This window comes from Bidens hawaiensis, unplaced genomic scaffold, assembly GCF_021521415.1.
Source record: "Bidens hawaiensis isolate Kalapana, Puna unplaced genomic scaffold, B.hawaiensis_p1.1 tig00044259_1, whole genome shotgun sequence".
NCBI lineage: Eukaryota > Viridiplantae > Streptophyta > Magnoliopsida > Asterales > Asteraceae > Bidens > Bidens hawaiensis.
The window spans coordinates 30,154-42,950 of NW_027497867.1; positions in this window are offsets into that span (position 1 = coordinate 30,154).

Genomic DNA, 12,797 nt, shown 5'->3' on the forward strand with positions numbered 1-12,797 from the left:
TGTCGAGCTGTCTTAATCGATCAAGTTCATTAACTTAGCGTATCCATATTCTATTTTCCTTATTAGGCCTCATCGTCAACATGTGATTCCCGAGAATCGTCATTCTTATTGTTATCTATTTCCATTGTTCGTCTATCGAGGTTAGTACCACATTCCCCCTTTTTACTCGTTTTATCACTTTTGTGGACATATGCGTAACTTAGTATATTTTCACATTTATCTATACACAAAACTGCAACCGTTTGTCTTACGTGTTAACTAATCTCATGCCATACTTGCTATATGTTTATGTGCTCAATGTAAACCGCATTCGGAGAGGTCCAACATAATCTCAGTTTAGTATGATCATACGCTAGTCGATTTAGCCTTGTGCTTTTTGACATCTCATTTTATTTACTCATTGGTTGATTTGTTAATCTCATATGACTCGTTGCAGCTACGTATTTTATTATATATGTATAACTGAACTGGTGTGTTGCTCACTCAACCTCGTGTTGACAAACTATATTATTTTCAACGCATATGCAGGTCACCGTTTGATGTGAAGTGTGGACTTAGAAGAATTGTTTTAAGGACTTATGCTAAAAGAGTTTATTTTTGAGACTATGAATTTTCATTTGAACTATTTGACATTTTGGATTTCTTTTTGTAATGAATAATGGTGTTATTTGAATTAAATAAATAGATATTTGAATTTTAATATTTGCATGATAGTAACCTTGCGAGCTGTGACAATCAGTCCACGCTCCGTCATTTCCGCCGTAGGTTGGGGTGTGACACACACACACACACACACACATATATATATATATATATATGGATTGATTTCTTTTAAGAACCGCTTTGAGTTTTAAGCACTCGAAAGAACTCAACGTAACAATTTTTTTTGAATTTTTTTTACACATGTGTAATAAGTAAGTGTAAGTAATGTACAAAAAATTACCGTAATTTTTTACACACCGAATCAACTTTTTACACATGTGTAACTAAAGTTTAAACTTGTGTAATTAATAAAAATCTTTATTCTCTCTCGTGATTCATTTTTTAATCAAATTTAATCTCGTCCACATATTTTAACTCATTTAATAAAATGTGTGGTCTATTATTGAATTCTTAAATTTCTTACAAGTCATTAAGTTCTCAAAATATTCCTCCCCTATATATATATATATATATATATATATATATATATATACTTTAAGGGAGATAATTTGATAATTAATATTATTATTATTATACAATAGTTGGTGTTAACTAGTTGTTTAATTATATAAATCTAGCTTTGAACAATGTTTGATTATTTTTAAACGTTTCTCTATACATTTCAATTTTAAACGCTCATTTCTATGCTTAAGGCTTGAAATAATAATAATACCGTTTTACTACACCATTTATTTATGTTTGGTAGTGCCCTTCAAATTTTAAAAGTTGACATTTATGAAACGAAATTTTGACGGTTGTTACAGGTAAAATTACCACTCATGTTGGTTGAGCACATGTTGTACCCTTTGTTTTCAGATATCATGGACATAATTCAAGCAATGTTTTCATAACTGGACATCGAAACAGACACGCTACTGGTTTACTGGTCGGACCGGTTGAACATGTTAAGAATCAGATAACTCTATAAATTATTTAAAAATTATACAATATGTCAAATATAACAAAAAATATTATATCAAATTATAAACATATTAATATGTCCAATATCACTAAATTAAATTTTCTTACATTAAGTTTTTCTTGTCTTTTTAATATATACATTTAACATTAGTTTACATATGAGAATATATCTATATTAATACATTGCTAGTTATAACTGAAATAGATATGTTGCTAGTGTAACTGGCTTAATCATTTATTTGCAACATGAAGGTCCTTAGGATCGTGGTGATGGATACATTGGTCATTTTTAATTCATATTCCCTATTTTAGTTTGTCAGCCTGTTCTTCTACACAACTCAGACCGGCTCAGTTGCCGATTCCCGGTTGAACCGACTGGACCGGCCGGTCCGGTTTCAAAAACAATGTATTCAAGCAATTTGATCAGGAGTGAAGGGCTGGGATGCGTTAGCTCTTGTCTCTCAAGCACTAGCTGAGTCAACTGCAGCATTGGATTTTACTTGGGCCCTTTGAAGGTTTGACTCCTTTGTAGTTTGGAGGATATCCAACTACTTCGTAGTATTTATCGACAGTGTAGCCAGTTAAGTTACAGCGAGTGCATTTAAGAGAGGATTTATTTGATTTTCTCTTATCATTAAACTTTGAAATAAAAGCTGGAGTTTTTTTTACTAAATCAGTGTTTATAGAAAAACTATTTACCAATATAGTGTTCATTCAAATATATTTACCAAAATGGTAAATAGAATGAACACTATAAAGAGTGAGAAAACACAAAGTGTTAAAAACACTACTTTGGTAAATCTTTTTGAATGAACGCTAGTAAATAGTTTTTTTTTTTTTTGTTTTTTTAAATTGGTTGTGGCTCAATGGTAAAGCACTCACTTTACAAGTGAGAGATGGGGGTTCAAACCTCACTATCACCAATTTATATGGGAGATATGAGGGATGACCCTGGCTTGTCAGGGTTCGAGTCCTGATCTCACCCGGTTTTACCGGCTTCTCGTTGTCGTGCCATTTGGCGGGTGGGGGGCGGGTTTTATCCGATGAATCCCTCAATAGGTGGACCGCTAGGGGCTCCGTCCGTCCGGACTAGTGGCCGGCTCGGGCTACCTTTAGCCATTGGGGGCCGCGTACAGAGTACCCGACATTACTTAGTTGGTCGTTCAAAAAAATAAATTGGTTGTGGCTCAATGATAGAGCACTCACTTTATTAGTGAGAGGTAGGGGGTTCAAACCTCACTACCACCAATTTATATGAGAGATATGAGGGATGACCCTGGCTTGCCATGGTTCGAGTCCTGATCTCACCCGGTTTTACCGGCTCCTCGCTGTCGTGCCGTTTGGCGGGCGTGGGGGTCGTGTTTTATCCGGTGAATCCCTCAATAGGTGAACCGCTAGGGGCTCCGTTCGTCCGGACTAGTGGCCGGCTCGGGCTACCTTTAGCCATTGGGGGCCGCGTACAGAGTACCCGGCGTTACTTAGTGGCTGTTCAAAAAAAAAAGTAAATAGTTTTTTGCACCTACACCCTTTTAGGAAAAAACTCATAAAAGTTGTGGCTCGGACTTCGTAGCCAGGGTGAATAGGTTTGGCTTCCCTATATGATTCTTTGACAGAAAATAGCAAAAGCATTTATAACAGTTGAAGCAGATCTTAGGATAGAAGATTTTTTTTAGAGGTTAATAGATGTCGTCAAGGCCCATGAGAAATTGCATGAGTTTATGGTGATTGTTAAGTTCAATGATCTTGGCTGAAGCATTGGAAGTATATGTAGGAAGCTTCGTAATTGTGTCATGTTGTCTCCATAAGAAGTTAAGTTTGTTATAATAGTCTGAAATTGAAGACCCATTTTGATTGGCTGAGTTTATTTGCTTATAAATATTATATACCACATATTCAACCACTTTATTATAGGTTTCCTGAAGTTCTTCTCACACATCCTGAGCAACCTTAGAAATATTTGGCGTATGTAAAGTTCTTCAGATATAGAATTTAGGATCCAGGACAGAACACATAGTTGCATCTGTCCCATTGATTGCTTAAAACTTGGTCATCAGTGTTTTTAATCGCATAACCGTTAACAAATCCCAATTATTTTTAACTTGAAGAGCAAGTTCCATGGCATTAGCCCAAATATTATAGTTCTTGGTACCTTTAAGTTTGATGTTGATTATGGAAGCATTGGTTGTATCACTTGGGTGAAGATTTAAAAGATTTCCAAAATCAAGATTGTTGACTAAGGTAGTCTATTTTCCAGAAGAGGACACATAGATTTGGGGGTTTCAAGATCCATATAAGGAACAAGCAACTAAAGCTAAACTGCACAAAGACGCACAAACACAATGATAGAAAACAACCGACAAATAAGCAGGCCAAGTACTCGGCCTAGCCATCCAGCACCTACCGCTGGGAAACTACTAATGAGAAAAAAAAAACCATAAACGATAAGTAGAAACGAACTCACCCAGGCTAGTGGTGTTCCAGCAATGGGAAATCCAGTGATCAACACAAGTGCTAACTCTTACCACAAAGCTCCAGTCTAGCAAGAATCTTCCTTATTACAAGAAACAAAAACAAATTAATTAATAAAAACACCTTTGAACACCTAGTAATGCACTACAGACCAATGATATAATGAGAACAAATGTTCAATGGTGAAAAAAAAGAAAGAAAAGGAAAGAAGAGAAAACAAATAGATTAAACAAATGGATGCTAAAATATATTAATCCATAATGAAAGAAACCGACCAAAAAACCTCAAAATTTAGGTTTTTCTTTCTTACTTTTTTTTTTCCAATAAACAATTAGCAGTTTTCACACTTGATTAAAAAAGAGAAAAAAATAAATAAAACTAATAATAGTTTTAGTTTAAACTTTTTGAGACACAGGATACGATAACCCTTGAACAATCGATAAAATTTGTTGAAGAATAAAGTTATTATTATTATTATTATATTGGATAACCAACCTTTTTTGGAAAAAAATAAACGGCGGATCAAGAGCACCAATGCTTTGATACCATGTTAATAAATCAAACACTCGTTTTATTTAAAAGAAATGACGGGTTACAAATCAAATTACAAGCAACAACCAAAAACCATATAATAGATTATAGAACCTGAAAGCTTCAAACCAGTTGCAAGACATTCGTTACAATGGTGGTGTTGAGACTACTGGTTGAGCAATGTAAATCAAGGTGATACAATCTCACAGCCTGCAACTTAGTTGCAGGATTTGTTTAGCGAGAAAGCAGAAAACATGCTTGCGAAAGATGAAGTCAATGAAATGTTTTTTTATCGATGATTGATGATCCTAGAGCCCTTTTAACATCCTCTTTAAATAGACTGGGTAAAAGACATGTATATTAGTTGTATCCTTAATTCCAACAATCATGCCTCTTTTAACCCAATTATTTCCAAAATAGTATAAACATCACAAAACAATATATTTTAATCATAAATAAAATAAACAGAAAATTTAATCTAGAAAGGAAATAACAAAATTCAAGGATTAGAATTGATAAATTCAACAAAGTTGTTAATGAAAGAAAATCTATTTTCTTTATGTTTATTATAATGGTAACTAGGTTAGAGCCCATGTTATACACGGTTGATAATATTAAATAAACAACATAAGAATTTGTTAAGGAAGAAGATGCGTAATTAATTTAAACTTGGGTCATAGTTCCAAATTCATAATATATATTATTTAAACTAACAATATATTAACACATATTTAATCTAATAATAACTCAAAAGGACAATATGACACCAATTACAAGTAAACTGGTAACCCACAAGTTTCGCCTCCTTTATCCAAACAATATAAACATTGAAATGAAAGATCAACTTAGTATTGTGAATCTCTTGGACCTGCTTGACTACAAATGTAAGAACAATTTAATTGTAAAAATATTAGGAACACCAATTAAAAAAATTGAACATACAAAACCAAATTTAAAACGGTGAATATAAAAAGAATATTATGTTTTGGTTGTGGAATCCCATGAACAATTGAATCTACTAAAAATAATAACAATAAGACATTAATATGTGATTAATTTCATTTTTGAAAAACAAAGTGAAATGTATATTCATAATTCGTTGAAGAAATTACATGGTTGCAGTGAAAATATTGAAATTTGGATGTAGTTGTGATGGACTAGCAATGAAGAATACGATATCGAATGGTAACTTATATAGTGACCGAAATATAAGTCTAAATTTGGTCTTCCATGTAAAGATAGAAATAATTTGAAATAACTTAATTCATGGGAATAATAATATTAATAGATTAAGAAATGTTGTCACGTTTAATAATATTCACTAAAACATATGTGCAGAATAATATTTATAAATGATGATAAAACGGTTATTCAATTTTATGATATATTGATTATTGATTATTAGAAATTATGTCAATTTGAATATTGTGTTAAAAATTAATGTGGTTGTTACTTAGTATTATGTAAGGCCCCGGTCCCGGTGCCCTACTTTGGGCGTCGGATTTACTCATAAACACAGTTCTACAAATCAGTGTTAATTAAAACTTGCGCGGAACTAAAACTTCAACCATATATATTACATAACATTCAAAGTTGTCTTTAAAACATAACATAAAACTTCATATTTTAAACATCATTTATTTCATCTCAGATGCCAGCCGTTCAATCCATACCATCTATCATCTCCATGCTAGCTCATTAAACATATTTATCTGCATGCATACTAAAAGTCAGCTACGCTGAGTGATTTCTAGTTAATCATGAAACGTACAATACATTCTCATACATCCACATATACGTATCCGAAGATACATATTCATACTTAACTGAACTTCATTCCTGACACTTTATAATTATCCGTAATAGGACCATTGCATAATATCTATTAGAAGAACAATTACTATTATCCATAGAAGTAACAACTTGTGTTATCCATAGAAGGATCTATATAAACTATCCATAGAAGGATCCCTAGATATTATCCATGGAAAGATTCATAAACATTACCCATAAAAGGGACCATATATACTTTCCATAGAAGGACCACTACATATTATCCATAGAAGGAGCCCTATACCTGATCCATAGAAGGAACCATATATATTGTCCATAGAAGGTACTCCATAGAAGGAACGCATACTCAATTATATAATATCGTATAAGAAACGCTAATGAGGTTCACAGTCCTTATTTATTGTCCACCCCCATCTTAGGCCTGGGCGTATGTCCAACAGTTGGTACCACATTTTGAATATATCAGAGTTACGTATCAAAAGCGGAAGTCTTTAGAAACATGTGGATTTAAAATATAATATTTATATTCACAAAAGACGAGATTAAAAGTTCCAGTTTAATGTTTTAAGGATTACTTGTTTTAATTACAAAATCACCATTCATATTATATTAAGTTTAACAAAAAGATCCGAGCCATCAGATATCTTGAGCACTTCGTCATCCCAAGCTTTAACTTTGATCACCTGCAAAATGTTTAGAAAATACATCAGCAACGCATTGTAACAACTCGGACTTTTTCAAATTTTATAATTTTAGTAAAACCCGACCCATTTCGATGTCAGAGAAATTTTACCGCATTTATCGAGTAAATTAACTATTATTATATTATTATATAATTAATTACATAAAACATATTTATAACTTTCAAATTGTGACAGTTTTAACCCAAACATAACCCATTACCTCATTGTGTTTCCACCTTCAATCTTCAGGGACCATACTGCAATTTCTGTTATAAGTATTATATTAAAACTCATCCTTGACCCGTTTACCCAAAATCCGACCCAGATCCTAACCCGTTTTGAGAACCCGTTTATACTTGGTGTAGCTTGGACCTTAATTCTCGCGTTCAATATGGAAATTGAATCAACGATTATGTTAAACATACTATTATCGGCCTAATCAACGACACAATTATGTTAAGTCAATCATACATGATCCGTCTTTATTTTTTATCAAACCGACACTCGTTTAATCTTGTTGGACACGAAAACGTTGTTAATAATTCAATTAAACACCATGATAGCATCTATATACCATCGCGAGCGAAAACCCTATACTTAATTTGACCATAACACCGCGCAACCTTCTGTTCGTCATCGTTCTTAGGCCGACGGTTCGTCGAGGCAAATATCAGCGACTAAGCATCAAAATAGGTAGATTATATGTTTATGTTCGTCGTTAGTCATTCTTTAAAACCCCTATGATTAATTAACCCAAAACGAACGATATCTATTGATTTTGATTTCTAGGGTTCATCTTGGTGTTTGGGTTTTCTGGCTACTGCATAGATGTTTTTGTTTCTGTTTCCTAACCAATTGATCAGCCAGCGCAGTTGGCTGGGTATGAGGGAGTTAAATCATTTGCCGGCCACCGGCGCGGTTTCGAGTCCCGGCCACACCAGATTCTTTTTATTATTTATGTTTTAATTCTGTTATGATCCAAAGGGTTTTATTAACTACTAAATAAACGTTATATTATTAAAACCGACATAAAAACTAGTTGTTATTCCAAACTTTCGTTAACGTTATATATTTTCATATATTTTTATAATTGTAAGGGTTTTAATAATATTAGATTAAACTATACCCGATGAGTACGAGATATTTTATTATCAAGTCGTTTCATGAATATATATATATAGGTACATAAAAGTTAAGTATTTATGAAAGATCATATTTTATTTAAGTATTGTTATTTATTATTTACTATCTACAATAATAATGTACGAGAAATATTTATTAATAATAAAATATATACAAATACGTTAAATGTATTTTAGTTTAAAAATAAACAATCTGTCCAATCAACCGAACCTCATCGAATCTCGAACGTCTTTGATTAGCATTCGTATTTTAAGTTCATAGTTACTTATCGTAATAACTCATACTTAGGATTTTCCATTGGACAATCTCGAAAGAAGTGACGCTTCTTATCTTTGTTTATCTCGTTTGCTTTCTCGACCAGGTGAGTAATCACTCCCCTTTTTACTTATTTTAAATCTTTTTCGGGACATGTGCGTATCTTACATATTTATCTATTATCTAGTATTCAAAACTGCAAATGTTAATCCTTGTGTGTATATCAGTTTATGCTTAACTTGTTATTTGCTTACTTACTTTGTTTGAATGCTACTTGCTTATTTTGGCAACCGATGTCCATTTTTATGGCACGTTTTAGTCCTTTCTTTGTAACCAATGTCCATTTATATGGATTGGTTGGGCCCTTTCTTTATGGTTTGCTTTCTTTATGGTTTGCTTTCTTTATAGTTGTTTGATTGTTATGTGCTTTGGCTTATCTGTATATCTCATAGGAACAATTTGCACTTTTACTTATTATTATATAGTGTCTCAAATCTGGTGTTATACTCACTCAACCTTGTGTTGACAAAACCTATTGTATTTTTAACGCATATGCAGGTTATCGTGTGATGTGATTCTCAAGCTTGCATTTGAAGAAAACTTAGGTTGTATGTTAGAGAAGAAGACACAAGAATTAGAATATGAAATTTTGTTTTATTTGTTTAAATTTTAATTCATGCACTTTGGTTACTTTGATGTATGGTTATTTAATTAAATTTAATAGATATTGTCAAATTTAATATTGCATGATAGTACCTTGAGAGCTGTGACAATCAGCTCACGCCCCGACATTTCCGCCTTAGGTTGGGGTGTGACAGATTGGTATCAGAGCCGAAGGTTTAAGATAAGTCGTTAGTGGTGCCCTAGTAGCATGCTTAGGAGCCCCATACGTGCTTATTTGTTTACCTAATATGTTCTATTTGATTGTTTACAGCTTACATAATTGTTTGCTAGATTTAATACTTATTTAACTGTTTAAATAATGATTATTCTTATTATGATATTGTTATGCCTTAACCTTCAAAGAAAATTTTTCATAAATATATTAAATTAAATTAGATTGCCTTTTATTTTTGGGAAATTCCTTAAGAATTTCCTACTTTTGTTTTTACTCCTTCATCTTAAGGCTTGGTAGCATGGCAAGTTCCTCTCGGCCAAAGAGGAACACAACTGTCATACGACCGGCACCTTAAGTTGTTTTTTTAAACCAAATTCACGGTGGTTCGTGGCTAAACTCGGGTTTCCCGATTATTGTGTTCCGTTATTTAAATTGTTAGTTGGGTGAAAAATCCATGGAAACCATGGACACTCCTACTATCCATTTCTTAATTTGTTTTCGTATTTTTGTTGGAGTGATCAACGTGGTGGTTCACAAGATACTCCAACTACCGGGTTCGGGGCCTTACAAGTTGGTATCCGAGCAAAGTTCGAGAGATTTAAGCATCCTACATGCTTAGACTCGAACAGAGAATGAGATTTTAGTAAGACAAGAAAGAAGATGCCAGTTCAAGATAGCCATGTGTCACTCAAGCAAGCCCAGTAACGGTAAAGTATATTAAGTAATGTATTAAGATGTTCACTTAATTGTTAACGGAAAGATATAGGCAGGTTAGGGATAGGATTTCTTTATTGTTTGATTGATTAACTGTTTGAAAGTAGGAACTAGCACAAGTGAAATCATAAAGGGAAGTATGTAGAACCTGAGGAGTAATGCAAATAGTTAATTACACTTGATCAACGTCATTAACTACTTACTTTACGAACCATGTGCTAAATAATTCCTAGAGTGATAACGTTGTGTTTCCTTATAGAATACAAATGACGGGAGCAAGAAGGTTTGTTGGTAAAGGAGGTCATACTGGATGTCCTGGTAGGCCACATGTTGTCCGGGAACCTTCTGAAGAACCAGTTACTACCACGAGAAAGAAGGAAAGTGAAACTCTGCAAGGACCAAGCAGCGATGAAGGGTATTAACTGGATCATGTTGTTCAAGAAGCCATTGTTCAAGCAGTAGCTGCTACAGTGAAGAAATTACGTCCTGGAAAGTCTGCCGAAGGACATGCAAAGACCACTGAGATGACAGGAGAAGACGGTGAGAATGGTGATGGCAATGAAGGAGGAGCGAAAGGAACCAAATGATCCGCAGATGTCGGGGAGCATGCAAGGAGGAAGACACAAAAGAGAGCAAACAAGGAAATATGCAAAGTGTGCGGAAAGATGCACGGTGGTGACTGCAGATGGGGTAGGGGTACCAACGTTTGTCATAAGTGTGGTAAAGCTCATGGTGGAGAGTGCAGGTTTGGATCGAATGCCTGTTACAAGTGTGGAGAGGTGGGGCATTATGCTCCTGAATGCACTGCAAGGCCCGCGTGTTACAGATGCGGAAAAACTGATCACAAGGAAAGGAAGTGCAAGGGAACGGAGGCGGGATGCGCGAAAGGGATAGGAGCATAGGCAAAGGAAAACTGCAGAGAGGAGAGCTTGATGAAGGAATATTTGTTTAGACAATAGTTTAAATTTCGTTTTAAGTATGATTACCTAAGAACTTGTTCTGTGTTAAGGTTTAAAACTTATGCTTATATATGACGTGTAATATATTGAGTTCAGATGATTATTTATGTGATGATAAAATGTCGTGCTAGAAAATGGTGTTAAATGGTAGGAGGGGGTCGTGCTTGACACCGATTGTGTTTTCCCCTTTTAGAATACGAATGGCTGGAGCTGGGGAGATTGCTGGAACCGAAGGTCGCACTGGACTTCGTGGCAGGCTTCATATTGTCCGACAACCCTCCGTAGAAACAACTTCTAACACCGGAGACGAAGGAAGTGCAGCTGTAGGAAACCCGAGCAACAACGAAGGGGTTCAACTTGACCCTGCGATTCAAGCAGCCATTGTTCAAGCTGTAGCCGCTGCTATGAAGAACCAGAATCCCGAGGGATCTGCTGGAAGCCATTGGAGAACCGCTGAAGGGTCAGGGGTAAATGGTAAGAAAGATGGTGAAAGAGAGAAGGGTGACTCGGGTGAAACTGGATCTGTGAAATTTGATGATGGAAAGGGAGGCCGAGATAGGTGTAACTACAAGTCCTTCAAAGGGTGTGACCCACCAAAGCTGACTGGTCTAGGAGACGCAATCGCTACTCTCCAATGGGTAATCACTATGGACAAGATTATTCGAATTAGCGAGTGCCGTCCCGACCAAGCAATGGGTAAAGCCACTCAGTCATTTGAAGATGAGGCTATGTACTGGTGGGAAACTGTGGAACAAAGGAAGACCCGAGAAGAGGTTAAGGCGATGAGATGGAATGACCTAAGGGAGCTGGTGATGAAGAAGTTATGCGCTGATACCGAAATTGAAAGAGTGGAGATGAAGTTCCTGAACTTAAAAGCGGGAAAGATGACACATCGGGAGTATACTACTAAATTCAACCGCATGTCTAGGTTGGTACCTGACATGGTGAACACCGAAGCTAAGAGGATCAAGTGTTACGTAAGGGGACTTCCGTGGAATGTTCTCACTTTGGTTAAGGCTAGTAAACCCGCAACATTTGACTCGGCCGTGGAATTGGCCAAGATGGTTTATGAGGACCTTGCCACCTGTGAAGAGGAGGAGACGGAACTGAAGAAAAAGAACCCAACCCCATAACCAAATGAAGCCAATGAGGTGGATCCACGTAGGAAGAAGGCAAGGCAGGAGGAGTTCACCGCTTGCGAAAAATGTGGGAAGAGACACCCGGGAGAGTGCAGAATGGGATTAGGTGTTTGCTCAATGTGGAGGAGCAGGAAATTCCTCCTGGGAGTGCAAAGACCATCATAGGTGTCACAACTGTGGAGGGAGTGGACACCTAGAAAGGGATTGCAGGAAACCGAAGGAAGGACATGAAGCAGAGAAGAATGCTTGAGGTTTAATAGTCTCCTCATTATGCTTATAAGGACCGTTCAAGAAGGCTAATTACTAGCCATAAGTTTTAATATGTGTTTTAAATATCGATGACTTAATGCATGTTTTATGTATTATTTTAAAGTTAGACTGGAGTTGTTTGATTTAGTTATGCTAAGAAACTGTTATGAGTTGATTTTGGTTATGAATGATTGTTGTGTTGCGATAAATGTAATCTTAGACAAGGACGAAACATGGTTCCTTGAAAGGGCGAGACGAGATTTGTAGCATCGAGGGTCTCATGGACAAGCTACCTTAAATAGCTAAAGCACATGAACACAGCTCAGTAACTGCAAATTAGGAGTAAGAAGGGTAACCCCATAAAGCAAAGACGATAAAGAAAGCGCATGAATGCAAGAAG